We start from the raw sequence: 18,617 nt of genomic DNA, 5'->3' as shown, positions 1-18,617 counted from the left end.
GAGACCACTCTGTGCTTTTAGAGGGCATGTTCTGTTAAATTTTGGGTCATCAGTATCCAGAGTAGCTGCTAGAACACCAAAGATGATGCAGAAGTACAATGCCTTCAATAGATTAGTGGATGATCACTTGGGTCTTGTGGATTGTTCAAGATACAGTGTAAGGAGAGCCATATGGTAGCCAGGTGGATGCTCCCCACTGCGGCACAGAGGTGGGGTTAGCAGAGAGGACTGGACAGGGCTTCCAAAAGGAAAGGGCACTTAGTCTGGGTCTCAAAGAAAGAGTAGTTTTCCAGGCAGAGAGTGTGGGTATAGGCATTTCTAGGCAGACAGAACAATTTGGAGAGGTATGATGGAAAAGAGCTCCTAGTACTTCTGGGGCATGGTGGGACACCACCTGCTGGCCCCCAGAGCTTGTGGCTGAGGAGTTGTCAAAAATTAAGATGAGAAGTTAGGAAGGAAAAAAAAAAAAAGAGAAGTTAGGAAGGGCCTGGCTATGAGTGCCTTGTGAGGGAGGTTACACTTTATCCAGGAGACCTGGAAAAATCATCCAAAGCAGGACTGGATTTTAAGCTTGACCCCCTGAGGTCAACATTGGACAAATCCAGCTGCTACTAGGGCTGCAGTACCTCCACCTTCCTCTTCACTTCCCCCACCTGCCTTCTGTTTGGCACTGCCCTGGGATCAGCTTTGGTGCTTTGGTTCCAAGGTTTGTCTAGCCCCTGTCACCTCCCCATATTTGCCTATCCCCTTCACTCATGGTAACTCAATTTGACCCAACTTGGCACAGGGTTCACAAATGGGAGAAGGACTGGGTTTGCCTAGATGGTTGTGGACAAAGTTCATAAGAGAAAGGTAAATTGGATCAATTTCTCTATTTAAGTAAAAAAGAAAAAAATACACATTTTGAGCCTCTAATATATGTCAATTCTTTATTAGTGGTTGGGAGATGAAAAGGTTGAAAGAAACTCAGGAGACACAGTCTCTATCCTTTAAAGGTGTAGATCATGTAGTATGGGGAAACTAGATGTTAGGAATAAAAAACAACATGTTTTGTTGTTTGCTTTCTACAGAATGACTAGAAGACACTCCAAACAGCACTCAGGGAGCTTTGGACTGAAACTCTGCAGGGCTCTGTTATGAATTGTGATGGGATGTTCTTACACTGGAATTTAAGAGTAGGAAATGGAAGTAACTTCTGATAAATACAGTTCAGAGATGCTAGGAATGTTCTTCCTCCAACTCCCAAGACTTTGTTTTTTAATTCTTCCTCCCCCTGGTGACCACAAAAAAGGTTTCATTCCAAAATCACCCAGTCAGGGACTCCTAGGTGGCTCAGTGATAGAGAGTCTGCCTTCTGGTCAGGTCATGATCCTGGGGTTTAAGATCGAGTCCCGCATTGAGCTCCCCACAGGGAACCTGCTTCTCCCTCTGTCTATGTTTCTGCCTTTCTCTGTGTATCTGTCATGAATAAATAAATAAAATCTTAAAAAAAAAATCCCAGCCAATCAAAGCTATTACTGTGTAAATTTCTGGGAGAGGCACACTTTACATTTCAGCCACTATTTACATCTCAGGGTGAACGGTAGTTGGGAGCCAGAAGCTAGGAAACAAGTGATTGGAAAACCGTGTAGTAACCTCTCATTCTGGTAGCACCAGGGAGCCAGGCTGGTGGGGAGAGTAAATGGTTCCATTCAAGAGGGTTAGGAAAGGATTTAGAGAAAGTGAGGCATCCATGGGGACCAGCCAGGTGAGGGACAGGAGGAGCTGTGGGGGCAGGTCAAGATATTCCAGGCAGAGGAGACAGTCACATGCCTTCAGGAAGTCCTGAGTGTGGCAGCATGTGTGTGTTAGTTAGTACACACATGCATGTGTGTGTTCATAAGCATGTACATGTGCGTATATATGTATGGTGTGCATGTATGCACGTGTGAACCGGTGTCCACATGTGTACATTTGTGTGTTGTATGTATGCGTTAATGTTTGGGTGTGTGTGCTCTATGTGTGCCTGCAAGATGTGCTAGACAGCTAGGCAGCTGTTGATAAAGGACTTTGTCTTTATTCCAAGAAGCTCTGGAGCAACTTTATACAAGAGAATAATGTGTTCAGGGTTTCCTGTAACCCATATGTCATTCCAAGCAGGATTTAAAATCTAGGGACACTTACCTTTTGACCCCAATTTTCATCTCATGATCCCACTCCTACATTATAGCCCCTACAAACAATGGCTCAAAACATTTGACACAAACTCCACAGGCTCCACATAAACATAAGGCAGTTTTAGGGAGGTATAAATCTGGAATCAGGGAGGAAAATAAAAGTGAGAGAGAAGACTCTAATGGGAGCCAAATTTTCCTAGATACCATTTGGCTAAAATATATGACCATTTCATAAATGAGCATGACAAAAATGAACAAAATGAGCATAAACAGGAAAGTTAACATCTTAGAAGCATTGGCATTTGAGTTATTTGATAACATTGCTGGTTGGATTTTACATTTGTGTAACTATTAATGTTCCCTAGTGATTCTGCCAAAACAAAGTCTATCCTTAAAGCAAATTCCAATCTCTGCCCCTAAAAGGCACAAACTCCATGCAATCCAGGATCTGGTCCTGGAGCCCGTTTCTGAGGCCAACAGCTTGCAGTGAAGCCTCCAGGCTGCAGGTGGCAACAAAGACAACCTTCTTCACTGCCTTTTTGAGGCTGTGAACAATTAAATTTAATTCCTCCTACATTTAGTATCCACTGTGTGTTAACTCCCGTGCACCAAATCTCTGCCTCACTTACAAGAGTTGCATCCTTCTCAGATGGTGTGTGAGTGCAGATCCAAATCACTGGGAGACGTCACAAAGCCCTGCATGCTCCTTCCTTCTGGCAAGTTTCCTAGAACCTTCTAGGTGCTCTAGAAGCTTGGAGCCTAGGAAGGAAGAAAGATGGATATTGAACACATATCAATTTTATTTCTTGTGTATATGTGTGAAGGAGCAAAACATATACACCTGATTCCTTCTCCTGGTGACAGAGATGCTACAGTGAATCATCCTCTCCTGCAGTCGTCCCCTCCAACCCCCTTGGGACACCCCTAAGCTCTGATCATAAAAGTAGAGTGACAAAGAAGCCTGGAGTTTTGGCAGAAGCCCTTCTTCACTGGAGCATCTTCCACTGATACTTTCTGAGGACCCATGGCCATAAGATCTGAGAAAATCAATCAATCAATCAATAAACAAACAAACAAACAAATAAATAGTACAGCCACCATGACCTTGTCTACTCAGAGAACTGGAGACTTGGGTATCTCCTAGCTAAGTATTTTCTAGACATCTTACAGAGAACATTATTTCAACGAATGCTCATGGGTTTATGGGGGAAATGGATTATTATAGTTTCATGTTCCAACATGACTGAGCTAAGGAATACTCACATAGCTGGTAAAGCATTATTTCTGGGAGTGTCTGTGCAAGTGTTTCTGGAAGACATTAGCATTTGAATTGGTAGGATGAGTAAAGAAGATGGCCTTCACCAATGTGGGTGGGCTTCATCCAATCCACTGAGGGCCCCAAAAGAAGAAGTAGACAGAGGAAAGGTGAATTTTCTTTTTTCTCAGGCTGGGATATCCATCTTCTCAAGCCCTTGGACATTGAAGCTTCAGGTTCTAGGACCTTTGGACTCCAGGCTGAGTTCTGCCGCTGGCTTTCCTGGTTCTCCTGCTCGCAGATGGCAGACTGTGGAACTTTTTGGCTTCCATAATTGTATGAGTGCATTCCTATAATAAATCCTTCTTTTTTTTCTCTCTCTCTCTCCATGGATAAGTAGATATATATGGGCTGATATGAGTATTTATATCTTTGTATCTCAGTATTTCTGTATTATTTATCTATCTATCTATCTATCTATCTATCTATCATGATCATCATCTGTCTATTTAATCTGTTCTATTGGTTCTGTTTCTCTGGAGAACCGTAATACAGTTATCTCTGATTTACTCTCCTACATTTCTCTCTCCGCTTTGGCCACAACAAGCTCCTCACTGCTCTCCAAAAACAAACACTCCAGCCTTGATGCCACCCCAGGGCCTTTGCACTAGCCTTCTGTGTGGAAGTCTCACTTCCTCAACGAGGGCTACCCTGATCACTTAATTTAAAATAGCAACATGTACCCTTCCCCGCATCTCAGCACTCCCGAATCCTCTATAATACTATCATATTCTAACGTACTCTATGATTTAGTTTTTATTTGTTTTACTTTTTTCCTTTTTGTTCCACTAGAATACAAGTTATACAGGGCAGAAGTTTTAATCTGTTTTGTTTGTTTATATATCATGAGTATGCAAAAAGTGTTTATAACATGTGTCAGGCACTTAGCAACATTTGCTGAATAAATACGGGAATAGATGAACAAGTAAGCTGAGGGAATATTCATTATTCAGGTCACTATGGTGCTCAGTCCCAAGAAACTCAAGTAGGATTCTCAACATGGTCCAATTTGGAGGTCAGGCCCTATGAAGAATAGCACCAGGACACTTTCCCAGATTTGTTAGGAATGGTTGGTAGTGGGTAGGAGTAGTGGAGGAAGGGTCTAGTTTCCAGGGGAGCTGGTAGGAGTGGATGGGGTCTCAGGACTCCTAGTCAATGTCTAAAGTGCTTCTCATGGTATCTCAGTTACGTATTGCCATGTAACAACCAATCTAACCCTTAGGAACTTAAAACAACAATTTATTATTTTTCATGACTGTGTGTTGGCTGGTGCATCCTCTGCTGATTTTTCCTGGGTTTGGACACATTCAGCTGAGGGTTAGCTGGTCTAGAAGATCTAAGATGGTCCCACTCATATGTCTGGTGGTTGATATGAACTGTTGTTTGGGGGCCTTGGCTCTCCTCCATTTGTCCTCCATCAGGTTACAGTGGCTTCCTTATGTGACAAATCTTAGGGCAGCTGTTCAAAAGAGGAAAGGTAGAAGCTGCAAGCCTTCATGAAGCCTAGGCTCTAGAACTCATATTGTCATTCTTGCCATATCCTACTGGTCAAAGTGACTCACAAGGCCAGCCCAGGTTTAAGGGAATGTGGGTGGAGAAATAAACTCCACCTCTTAATGGGAAGCGCTGCAAAAAATTTGTCCCCAAAGTCACTTGAAATAGAAAAGGAGGGGTTAAACCCAGATTGAATGAGCACTCTTGACCTTCATGTTACCCTGCCTTCACAAGAAATTCAAAGGGCATTAACTCTTATTCATTCATTCACTCATTCATTCATCAAACATTACTGAGTACGCATTGTGTTTAGGTGCAGTGCTGGGCATGGAGGATACAGAAATGAGTGGGGTCCAGCACTTGATGCTTCTAAGGAAAATGGGAAAGCCATGTTGCTCAAGCCCTCTAGGATGTTCTTTATCCTGCTTAGTGGTTCTAAGGCTAACTGGGAACCCAAGGAGAGTGTTAGCTCTTGGAAGGATGTCCAGAGGGAAGTGTGGTCCAACTAGAGCTCTTATCTGTGGGAGGCAGACTGGTAGAAGTGAGGGTAGGAGTTAAGGCAAATCACTAAGGCTGGAGAGGAACAGATCCAAGGAAGAGAAGGAATAGCAGAAAGCAAAAGGCCTATGGTCCCAGGAATGGGTTCTGAAATAGGTAAATACCACCTGCCTCAAACCAACTGACCTCTAGTGCCCTACCAATATTATGATAAAGATAGGAATGCTGTTCTTCAATGTTTCCTTCCTTCTCTTTTTTCTTCCTTCTCTCTCTTCCGTTTGTATTTACTGAATCCTACTTTAGATTCTGTTAGAAACAATAGCCAAACTGTGGAAGGAGCCTCAGTGTCCATCGAAAGATGAATGGATAAAGATGTGGTCTATGTATACAATGTAATATTACTTAGCCATTAGAAACAACAAATACCCACCATTTGCTTCAACGTGGATGGAACTGGAAGGTATTATGCTGAGTGAAGTAAGTCAATCGGAGAAGGACAAACATTGTATGTTCTCATTCATTTGGGGAATATAAATAATAGTGAAAGGGAATATAAGGGAAGGGAGAAGAAATGTGTGGGAAATATCAGAAAGGGAGACAGAACATAAAGACTCCTAACTCTGGGAAATGAACTAGGGGTGGTGGAAGGGGAGGTGGGTGGGGGGTGAGGGTGAATGGGTGACGGGCACTGAGGGGGGCACTTGACGGGATGAGCACTGGGTGTTATTCTGTATGTTGGTAAATTGAACACCAATAAAAAATAAATTTATTATTAAAAAATAAAAAAAGATTCTGTTAGAAGATATCTATAGGTTTTGACTTTGTAGCCTTCTCAACCTCATACTCTCAAATCTTGAATTCATTGTCGATCATGTAGTGAGGACTTAATCAATGGATTGAGATGATTCTAGGCTATAGATTCAAACTGAAAGGAAGATCAAAGAGTATCTTCCTAAGATATTCCTTCACAGACATTCTGGTAGCTGATCCTCATCCAAGACTATCTCTCTCTCACATCATACAACTCCTAGGATGTTGATCACCTTGTAGGTAGTATAGATTTGCATGCTTACTAGGTTAAATAATAGTTTGTTCTCAGAGTAAGAGAGGGTCTCAAAATCTCTTAACCACTTATATCAGGATCAGCTAGTTAAAAATGAAGACTCCTGTGTTCCCATCTCAAACCAGCTGGTACAGAGTTATGGGGTTAAGCCTAGAAACCTGAATTTCTAGGGAGCTGGTGGGTGATTTTTCAGAAGTCTCTGAGGATCTCCAATGTAAATGAAGCTTCACTTCCTCCACAATCAGCCCCACAGAAGTAAATCCCAGTCGGGGGACATGGCGCTCTGTCTGTGTATATTTCCATGACAAAAAAGGGAATAACTAAAACAGGAAGTTGAGAATCAGAACATAACTCTCTATACAAAAACATGTGCCACAAATGTGACCTAAAATGTCATTCTCTGCTCAGGCTCATTAGTCATAGAAGATCATGGAAAATCATTCTCATTATGAGGGGCTGCTCATTAGTTGTAACTTCCCCCAGACACTTTGTGTGAGAGGCAAAGTGGGTGACCAACATGGAAATTCAGGGAAGCCGTGGTTCTGAGAATTCACTAGAGTAGACTCCACTGGGGCAGGAGGTGCTTTGCCTAAGATTGGCTAATCTGGGGGCGAGGGACATGGTTTTTAGGTGAGAGTTCAAGATTGATGTTACCTCCTTTCTTATTCTGGAAGTTGGGTATCTCTCCTTACTGTGTTGTCCTCGGGTACACTTGTATTTTACCTTGTAGGTGGCACTTTGTAGGCCTGACCAACCTTCTAACCAAAGGGATAAGAGCTCCTGCTACTAACCCGAGGTCCTGACAAGAGAATATGGGAATAGAAGCCCGTACCCACTCATTCTAAATACACTGCTGGGGGTAGATGAATGCTTGACCCTTTATCAATATTCTTATTACAAGGCACTAGACTGTGAGCTCCTAAAGGGCAAAGACTTGGCATTTTTATTCCTATACATTCATAAACGAGCACAAAACTGCTAACATCACCTCATATGGATGTGCAGATTTTATGCTGCATGGCTCTAGAAGACACCACTCACATTTTGATATCATGGACTTGAATATTTATTATGACAATGTTATGGTAATTGACAATAAAGTGACCTGTACTAAAAAAAAAAAAACCAACAATATTTCTAATGACTTTCTAGCTGATGAGAATAAAAAAGGAAGCGTTATGCTAATTCATTCCAAGGAACCACAAGTGGTTGGAGCAAAGAGTACAAGGAAAGGGAGTGAGGCAAGAGATGTGGCTCAGAGGAAAATAGGGGCCAAATCATGAAATTTATTAAGGCTATATATGCTAAATCCTGCTCTTTAACAGGAGGACAACATGGATTCCCTATGGACAATTTCAAACAGAGGGATAACGTGATTTGATTTGCCTCGTCCAATAGCTGCTTCTGGCATCTGGCTGAAGAACAGGTATTGGCACAATCTCTCAAGTGGTTTCCTTTTTTGCCTTTAATCCAATTGAGAGATGAGTGTCTAACAATTGTCAAGGAGATTTGAGGAAAGTGAATGGATTTAAGGTATAGTAAGAAGGTAGAGTTGATAGATTTTGGTGATTTATTGTGTGCAGAATGAAGGGGTAATTGTTGAGATGGTTTAACAAATTACTATTTTATTGTCATTGATGGATGTTTCTACTGATGGGTAGTAGATCTAGTTTTTAAAAAATATTTATTTATTTATTTATTTATTTATTTATTTATTTATTTAAGAGACAGAGAGAGAGAGTGGATGGAAGGGCAATTGGAGAGAATCTTCAAGCAGACTCCCCATTGAGAGCAGAACCTGGTGTGGGGCTTGAACCCATGACCCTGAGATCATGACCTAGGCTCAAACAAAGAGTTGGTTGCCCAACTCTCTGAGCCACCCAGGCGCCCCTGGCATCTCTATTGGCATCCACTCTATTGGTGGATGGCAATTTCATTCACTGACATAAGGAATAATAGAGGAGAAAGTGGCAGTTTTTGGGGAAAAGATGATAAGCTTTGCTTTTGACTAGTTGAATTTTGAGGTATGTATGAACTCCAGATAGAGGTGCTCAGTGGGCAGCTATCTATGCAGATCTGTTATTCAGGAGAGAAATTTTTTTTTTTTTATTGGTGCTCAATTTACTAACATACAGAATAACACCCAGTGCCCGTCACCCATTCACTCCCACCCCCCGCCCTCCTCCCCTTCTACCACCCCTAGTTCGTTTCCCAGAGTTAGCAGTCTTTACGTTCTGTCTCCCTTTCTGATATTTCCCACACATTTCTTCTTCAGGAGAGAAATTTGGAATGGAGATTTAAATTTTGGAGTCTCCAGCATAAAGGAGATAATTGAATCTGTGGGGTAAGTAAAATGGGGAGAAAGATTAGTTTAAAAGAGAAGATGGTCTAGGACAGAGGGATTTGGAGATGTGGAGGACACAGAAGAAGGTTGGAAGGAGAGGCCTGAAGAGGTAGAGAAAAGATTGGGAGACATGAAGTAGGGAAATCTAGAGAAGAAAGGGTTTCAAAGTGAGAATCAACAGTGTCAAACACTAGCAGTATATCAAGGCTGGTAAAGTTTGAAGTGTACATTGGATCTAGGAGCTAGGTGACTGTAGAGCAAAAGAGAAATAAAGGGTCTTCAGGAGTGAGTGGAAGGTGAGAACATGGAGTCAATGAGTAGAGACAATTTCTTTAATAGATTTGGCTGTGAAGGGGAGAGAGACAGATGGGTATAGCTAGAGGGAGACATGTGGCTAAGGGAAGAATTTTTCAAGATATGACAGGTTTAAACAGCTGAGAGGAAGGAGCTAACAGAGAAAGATGGGTTGGAAGGGGCAGAGAGAGGATGGGTTTGTAGGTAAGTGTGTGAGCTCTGGAGTAAGTCTGGGTGACTAAATTCCTGTTCTGCTCATTCTCTTGTGAGTACACTAAATGAAATTGTCATACTGAGGTTATTTTAAAAATTATATAGCAGAGTCATATGCTTTTTTCTTTTTTTATATTGTGCAATACCGGTTTTATTTATTTTTTATTATTTTTATTTTTTTGTATTTTTTTTTTTATTGGAGTTCGATTTCTTTCGATGATGCATCTGGGAGAAAAGAAAAGTGCCAAGGACCTTCCTCAGATTTAACAAGAAATCTTTTAAGCCTTTATGCCATTTAAAGATATGGAAATGTTTTTCAGCATTATTTCCAAGGTGATTGTTTTATTTATCTATCATTATGAAATAAGGCATCCTGGAACTTAGTAGCTTAAAAAAAAAAAAGGACAATCTTATTTTGCTTGTGATTCTGCAATTGAACAGGGCTCAGTCTTGTCTCTGATCCACCCAGCATCAGCTAAGGGAACTCAAAGGTAAAAGCTGGGGTCATCTGATGGCTCCTTCACTAACAGGTTTGGAGGTAAGACTGGCTCTCTGGTGGGACCGTAGTGGGGCTATTGGCCAAATTACCTTCATATGGCCTCTCCACACAGAGTGGGCTTCCCCACACATGATGACTCGGTTCCAAGAGTGAGTATCTTGAGAGAGAAAGAGAGCCAGGCAGAAGCTGAATAATTCCTGATGATCTGGCTTAAAAATCATTCAGCATAGCTTCTGCATTATTCTATTCATTAGAAGTGCATCACTAACATTGTCAACCTATATTGAAAAAGAGGGAAATTAGATTCCACCTCCTAATGAGAAATGTCTTAAAGAATGTGTGGGCAGGGATCCCTGGGTGGCGCAGCGGTTTAGCGCCTGCCTTTGGCCCAGGGCGCGATCCTGGAGACCCGGGATCGAATCCCACGTCGGGCTCCCGGTGCATGGAGCCTGCTTCTCCCTCTGCCTGTGTCTCTGCCTCTCTCTCTCTCTCTGTGACTATCATAAGTAAATAAATAAAAAAAAATTAAAAAAAAAAAAAGAATGTGTGGGCATATTTTAAAACCACCACAACAACACATTGCCAATTAAGACAAATTAAAGCTATAGGTTTTTTTTTTTTATCAGGATTAGTTTTACATAACTTCTAAACCCTGAAGTGTTTTATAAGACCTGCTTGTTCAAATAATACTTGCAAGGGCATATTTGTTTTAACTAAGAATAGAAAAGTTTGTGACAGTAATGAATATTCATACAGGTCTTCATAATGTGTAGAACAAAAGTGATAGTCTTGTGGCTGTTCTTGATTTAATGTTGCTTAAAATGGATTCTTTGAAGTAGTTTATGCTGCAGAACTGTATCTGTCCCCCTGAAGCTGTAAGGAAGAGGGGATACCTCCCATATTGCTGGGATTTTTTTTTGTTTGTTAGTTATGAGGACTAGCACTCTAGCGAGATTATTTGTATGATAAGCAAACAGCAGACACTTGGATTTAATTTTAACAGCAGAATGGAAGAATTTTAAAAAGGATTTTATTTAATGATAGTGGAATAAGGAACATAGAGTGTTTTTCTTCCACTTGATGTAAACTTGGGGAAATAAAGTGGGTGTATACTAATGTGAGCGCCTCATCATAGCCTCATAGCCTTCCCCCATTTGGGGGAAGATTGAGTAAGTTAATGCATGCCAAGCTCTTGGCATGAGGCCAGGCACACAGAGTGCTCACTCAATAGTTAAGAATGGTGGGTAATGTCAGAACCTTGAGGAGGATGAGTGGGTTGGTACCCAAAGCTAAAACATCCAGGAACTAGCCTTGAATAAGATCAAAGAAAAAGGAAAGGATGAAGAAAGTTTCAATGGGTTTTAATGTGGGCTGATGGGGAGTTGAGAAAGTATTTCTACCAGTTTCCATTATTTTGTTATAAAAAGGAAGAAGAAATTAGGTAGGAGATTGAAGAAAGTAAGGAAGATTTGAAATATTTTCTGTGGAGATGGGACAGCTAGAAAATTATAAGAAACAAGAAAAGGATGCTAAGCAACTATAAAGGACAGCTGGTTGGCTATCATGAAGGTGCAATGGTACAGATCTGCCATGTTCTCCCAAGCTTCTCGGCTCTGATGTAGAATCAGAATGAGGAGGCAGACATTGGACAGATCCAGAGCTTTGCCAAGTAGTGCAATGGGTGAGCAGAGGGCTGTACAGTGAGAGGAATATTGACAAAAGAATGGTCCAAGTAGGGGCTGGAAGGAAGTGAAGATAGGAGGAGATGATAGAACAAAGTTGAGTTGGTCAAAGGACTAGAGGTCTCTGGTGATTGAATAAGTAAGGAGTGGGAGGGATCCCTGGGTGGCGCAGCGGTTTAACGCTTGCTTTTGGCCCAGGGCGCGATCCTGGAGACCCGGGATCGAGTCCCACGTCGGGCTCCCGGTGCATGGAGCCTGCTTCTCCCTCTGCCTGTGTCTCTGCCCCTCTCTCTCTCTCTGTGTAACTATCATAAATTAAAAAAAAAAAAGTAAGCAGTGGGAAAGATGGAGAATGGGGGAACAGAGGGAGAGAGAAAGAGAAAGGAAGAAAGGAAAAACAGGCCATAAAGTCTGTCTTTTGTGGTCAGAGAGTAAGATGCTTGAACTTTTCAGAAGTGAAGAGGTTATGATAAATGATAAGTCATAGGGTATAGCAATGAGGGTGGGTGAAAAAGTGTAGAAGTGGAAGTCATTGAAAGTGAGAAAGTCAAAGGCCTGAGAGGTCATGGTGTGGGTCATCCAAATAATGTCAAGGTCCCTTGGGGTTTAGGGCAAAGAAAAGGACTTGGTTCCAGTACCAAATATTTAATAAATGGAGGGGAATGATAAGGAAGTCAGTGGCTGAAAGCTACAAAGAGAGGTACAAGATGGTATAAACTTCAAAAGGGCTGGGGTTTTCATTTGTTTGCTTTTGTTGGTTGTTCATTTAACAAAGGTTGCAGATGTCACAATCTGATGTCAGTGGAAAGGTGACCCAATGTTGGTCCCAACTTCCTGGCTCTGAAATATCTGGTGTAGGGGGGGCTTGGGTTCTTTCTCCTTGAGAAAGCTACAGGGAAAGCATGGTCCCTAGAGGACAGCCAGGGTTCAGTCAACACAAGAACTGGGGGAATATTTAGAAAAGAGAATGGAAAGAGAGTCATTCATTAAAAAAAAAAAAAAATAATGATCAAGCACCTGCTATGTGTGTGATACTCTTTTGGGCATTGGGATGTATCCATGGCACACATGGGTGGCTCAGTCATGTAAGTGTCAAACTCTTGATTTCAGCTCAGGCCATAATATGAGGTTCCCTGCTCAGTAGGAAGTCTGCTTGTCTCCCTCTTCCTCTGCCCCTCCTCCTTCAAATAAATAAATAAATAAATCTTAAAGAAAAGTAATTTATATTCCAGTAGCAAGAGACAGAGAGATAAACACTCGAGCAAATACATACACAATAAACTTTTGGATGATGGTACAGGCTGTGAAAGAGAAAAATAGGGCTATTAGCTGGAAAGTAGAGGGTGTGTGGAGGAAGTGGGAACTTATTTGTCACAAATTGTGTCCTTCAAAGGGAATGGAGGGTGCAGTGGGAGTTGTGTCGACAGTAAGCCAAGATAGATTTTATAGAATCAATGCTTATTAGAATAAATAATTTTGTTGAATAGCAGATGGAAGAAAGCACATTAGGGTTTGCAAACCATCACTGTGGGATGTGTGATTTTGCAAAATAACTGTGAGGGTTTTTGCAGCAATTCTTTCCCATCATAGCCCCCTGAGAAAGCTATGGCCACTGCATGACCTTTTCTATCTTTTTGACCCCAAGGCCAAGGACAGACACTTACAATTCCTGCCACAGGCCCCACAGGTCTCACAGGTCACTGAACTACTGGAAACCAGAGCAGACACTTACTGTGTGGGAATGGAGGCAACCTCTAGGGTAAGACAGTTTGCATGCCACTCAGGAAACAATGGTGTTCTTGAAGTTGAGCAAAGGGAAGTGGCTAGCACTTCAGACATGACATTCATTGAGGCTTAGAGGAGATGTTTTTACAGCAAAGAAAAGGAAGCTTTACTTTACCAGGGTTAGTAAATACAGGAAATTTACTTTCTTAATAGGTCTCTAAATAAGGTTAGAGGAAGACCAGGAACAATACCCAGTGGAAAGAGCTAACTGACTGATAATGAGGACTAGGATTTAGGGGAGGAAGCTTCCTCAGTGCAGGTGGCCCCAAGAACAGCCCTGGGCTCTTGTGATCCTCTCTGATGCCCTGATTGGCTGGGGTGCTAGGAATGCCACTTGAGCCCAGATGGTTGCCCGCTTGCCCGATTTTCCTTTATCAGGAATCCTATAGTCTTGTATGTCCTCATGCTCTATTCACTTGAGATAATGAAGAAGTCACTTGAGGTAATGAAGAAGACGTATTTTTCTAACTATGGTTAAAGCCCTTCCCTTTAAAAGTAAGTAAATCGATATTGATTCACTTGTTACTAGCCTTTGAGCTTTTACTATATTCAAGATAATTGTAGTAGAAAACAGAGACTCAAAGATAAAAACGTGATAGTTCATAATGCAGTAGGGAGAACCAATTGTCTTTAAAAATGACATTACAAACTACTCTGTGCTGAAGCACTGGTTTATCCTGCACTCTGCACTCTCTTTTAGGCCTCTCTCAGGCTTCGACTATTGCTTACAGATTTTTATCTTTAGAGCAGTCTCCTCTTCTAACTTCCAGGTGTGTGGGTCCATCTGCCAACTAGACACCCCCACCTTGGGTGGCCCATTTACATCGCTAACACAATGCCACTGAGCTCATTTAACCCCACTACCTTCAGAAACAATCTGCTCCCTCTGCTTCATGTATCTCTATTCTTAGTAAATGATTGTACTGTCTTCTCAGTTACCGAAGCCCCCAAATAAGAACATCCTTGCTCTCTGTTGTCCCTCTACTTTCACGTGTTGCATCCACATTCAGTAGTCACTCAGTCTTAGTGAATTGATCTCCTAAGTATTTCTAGGTACTTCCATCCATCCTGATAGCCAGCACCATAGTTCAGACCCTTGTCTCCTCATCTGTGGTGCTAAGGTAGGTGACTTCCCCACCAGCAGCCTTACCACAGTTTTGCCTTGTCCTAAACTTTGGTCCAGACTGCTACATCTGGGTGGTCTTATGCCTTTTCTTCCAAGGTTCCCATATGATTTTAGCACAGACAAGATACTTCACGTTTGGGGCTCAGCCAATCCTCAGGTCATCTCCCAGCTGCCGTCACAGTTCCCCACACACACAGCACAGTGTAGCCATCAGGAACCTCTTGCAGCCCCCACCCCAACCCCCAGGATGCTCTTTCTCACATCCAAGGTCTGTCCTTGCACAGACTGATCTTTCTGTTTGGAAAATTATTCCTCTTTAGCTTCCCTGGCTAATTTTACTCATACTTTGGAGCTCAACTAAGGACTCAGGCCCTCAGGGAAACTGTGTCACCCTGTGGCCACAAGGTGTATCTCTTTTCTATGGTCTCTATGGTCTTTTGAGACCCTGGATCAACCCTGTCATAGCACTTGCCAAACTACATTTTAATTGTGAACCTCTGATTAATCTATAAGCAACCTCTGGGCAAAGGCTGTGCCCTATATATTTTTGTATCTCAATGAGAGTCTTGTAGGAAGTGCTTAGTAAATGTGCGATAAATGAGTAAGTGAAAGAAATGAAAAATGAATGAAAGGAAGGATAAGGGGAAGATGGAGAGAGAGAGAAGGAGGGAGAAAGGTAGAGAGAGAGAGAGAGGTAGAGAGTGCATGAGAATGGAGAAGAACAGGAACTAAACCATACTAGAAATAGGCAGTAAAGGCTTCAAGGAAGAGGTGATATTTGAGCCAATGTTGAGGTAGAAGTAGGAGTTAGCCAGACAGAATCAGGGCAAGAGGATTTTTACACATAGTTGAGAATACACGCAGGCACAGAGATAAGGAAGATGGAGAGATGTTGGTTTATTTTTCAGGATTCAGTTGCAGGTGACAGGAAATTAATACAGCTGATTTAATAGGGAAATGTTTTCGTATCAAGAACTGTACGCTTACAGAATCAACGGAATGAATAGGGGAATGAGCTTTACGCTGGACATTCAGAAATAATCTCTGGAGGATGGCTTGCTGAGGGAGCCATCATCTCTGCCTCAATTTGGGAGATGCTGTCACAAATTCTGGCTCCAGCTTCACACCACCAGAGCCCAGTGCAAAATCAGGAAGTGGTTGCCGTGGCTGTTGGCTCCAAGAACATGTAGCCTCACCCAGATCTGGGGACCTGAAGCATGCCATGCTTGCTAAAATCTGCAGGGAAGAAATGGGTGGCTCTCCCCAAATAATGCATTCCAAATTCAAGTCTCCCATGGATGTGTCTGATTGGCAGAACTAAAGTCACATCTGGAACCTTCACTGCAACAGAGTCTGCAAAATGTGGTTCTCTGCTTTTTGAGAAGCAAAAGGTGGTGCAAATACAGCTGGAAAGCCACTATAATTAGGCAGAGGAGCCAAGCTACCATATGCACTGCCTCCTCCCACCTCGGTAGAGCCACAGTCACCAGAAATGGCCCGTATTATGTGGGAGAGATGAGCCCAGGCTGTCTTCAGGGTCACTCCTCCTGCTCCCCTGCCATTCTGCTCAACAATGCAGGCAGGGTCTGTTGGGTCTCAGGGTCAATCCTCTCTGCTGAAGCCTATGCTCCTTCTCTGGATTCCCACCTTACAGCTCACAGTCCAACTTAGAACCACCATGTGTGGGATTAGTGCTCATGTCATGGCTGACCGACAATGATAGATGTGGTATTCCCCTAGGGGGGAGTGTGGTGGGCGGAGCATGGGCCCAGGGGAGGGGTGTGGGCAGAAGGTCTTGTTCCACAGTGAGCTTTACTCCTCAATAGCTCTGTGGACTTAGACAAATTACCTCAATGTTCTCTATCACATTCAGTGCTTCATGTCCTCAACATGCTCAACATGAGGGATTAGGATAACAGCTGCCACCATTGCTGTGAGTAACTTGGTGCTGTTTCTTTGAATCAGTCCCTCAAATTCAAAGTCCTCACGGGGAGCATCCACTGGCCCGTCTTTGAACATATTCCCACACCCTCCTTACTGTCTAGGGAACAAGAGAGGAGTAGTTGGTTCTTTCCAGTTCTGAAATGGAACGCAGAGAGCGCTACTTCCTACCAAGACCAGTGGGGTATTTATCCCCTCATGGGTAGCATGTTTAGTTGGTGAATAGAAAATTTAAAAGCCACTACGCTATGGATATATTTTTATTTTTTTAATTAAAAAATTTTAAAAACATTTTCTTTATTTATTCATGAGAGACGGGGGGGCAGGTGCAGGCGGTGGCAGAGACACAGGCAGAGGGAGGGAGAAGCAGGCTCCATGCAGGGAGCCTGATGTGGGACTCCATCTTGGGGCTCCAGGATCATGCCCTGGGCCGAAGGCAGACGCTACACTGTTGAGCCACCCAGGGATCCCCTGGACATATTTTTAAAATAGAAATTATCCATTTTAGCCTCCTTCTGAATATTAACACCCTTGACATCACAAGTTTTGTATTCTAGCTATATTTGTTTCTGTTACATCTTAAACACAATAACACTACTGAAATATGAAAATATATTCTGGTATCTGATCTTGTCTCATATACCACCAGTGATAGCCATCACACACTTGTTGAACACATGTGCACATGGCACATGAAGTGTTATAATATTAGTGTCACAAGCCTGTCATGGTTGGCAGATCCATGCTTGTCAGCCAGAGACAAGGAATAGAAATGGACTTAGTTTTTTTTTTAATTTTATTTACTTATTTATTTTAAAGAAATAAAGAGAGATTGTGAACAGTAGGGAGGGCCAGAGGGGTAGGGAGAGAGTCTCAAGCAGACTCCATGCTGAAGGTGGAGCCTGATGTAGAGCTTGATCTCACAACCTCAAGATCACAACCTGAACAGAATTAAAGAGTTGGACACTCAACCACCTGAGCCACCCAGGTGCCTCTGGACTCAGACTAGTTTAAATAGAAAAATAGTTTATTGAAAAATATTATCAAGTGGTTCCCAGAATCCATGGGAAGGCTGCAGAGCTGGCTCAGAAAACAGGCAGAAATAAGAGCCAAGAAAGGGTAGAGAGAAAGGCTGCTCCCAGGGGAAGGGGCATTGTGCTGTAGCTTTCTGTTCTTTCTTAAACACTGGCAAACTGGAGAGTATTTTGTGGTTAGACACATTTACATTCACACAACAGGTGCTAGTTGAGTCCTGTGCCCAGAGAAGCAGGGAATGACAAGATGTGGTATCAGGACACAAGTATGTTGGACCAAGTGCTGGACACTGGGAGGCACAGAAGGAGTGTGTCCTGGTATTTATTAAACGTATGAAGATGGTCTACTGGTAGACCCCATCATCGAAATGGAGCAACCAAGCCTGAGAATTAAGGCACTTGCCTTAGTAAGCAACACAGACAAGATTCCAATTCAGAGCCTCCCAACTGAAAGTCGTGTTTGTGAACACTATGCATTTCTTCTCCTCCTTTGGAGATTGTGTTTAGGAATCTCAAATGATCCAGGATGTAGATGCCACAGGGAAGATTCAAAGAACCTGTGAGGAGTTAGAGATAGCAAGCAGCTGGGAAATCTGGAAGGTTTCATGAAGGAAGCAGTGTTCCACATGGGCCTTGTGAGCTCACCAGGGTATCAGCAGGTGAATATGTGTAGGAAGGAGGATGTGGCAGTTTGAAGGCATGAAACAAGCCAAGTGAACCAGAAAGGTGGAGGGGGGTTAGTTCTAGAGACAGTGAAGGGTCCATGTGACAGCTATGGGAATGCATGGAGGGCAAAGGAGCAGGTGGGGACCTCCTCTGGGGAACCTGCTATAACCTGGATGGGCATAAAGAGTGAAACAGTTTCCTTCCACAGGCAAGGGAGGCATTTTTATTTTTTTAATTAATTACCATTATTTATTAAGTATGTGGGCCTATTGATTTAGAGAATTTTTTGTTTTATTTTGTTTTGTTTCTTTCTTTCTTTCTCTCTTTTTTTTTTTTTTTTAGTTTCAGAGGTAGAGTTTAGTGATTCATCAGTTGCAAATAACACCTAGTGATCATCACATCATGTGCCCTCCTTAATGTCCATCACTCAGTTACCCCACTCCCCACCCCCCTCCCCTCCAGTAACTTTCAGTTTGTTTCCTATAGTTATGAGTCTCTTATGGTTTG

The 18,617-nt window shown here is 42.5% G+C and overlaps 1 long non-coding RNA gene across 2 annotated transcripts in view; it reads right to left on the bottom strand.

Moving 5' to 3' along the window:
• Nucleotides 1-2,534: 2,534 nt before the first annotated feature.
• The window catches only part of LOC144280834 (uncharacterized), a 54,405-nt gene continuing 38,322 nt past the window's right edge, over nt 2,535-18,617 (bottom strand). For both annotated transcript variants that reach the window (XR_013349242.1, XR_013349241.1), the window contains exon 3: nt 2,535-2,915. This is a non-coding gene — a long non-coding RNA (uncharacterized LOC144280834). The remainder of the gene's footprint in view (nt 2,916-18,617) is intronic.

This window comes from Canis aureus, chromosome 12 (assembly GCF_053574225.1).
Source record: "Canis aureus isolate CA01 chromosome 12, VMU_Caureus_v.1.0, whole genome shotgun sequence".
NCBI classification, from domain to species: Eukaryota; Metazoa; Chordata; class Mammalia; order Carnivora; family Canidae; genus Canis; species Canis aureus.
This window is presented reverse-complemented; position numbering and strand designations above follow the sequence as displayed.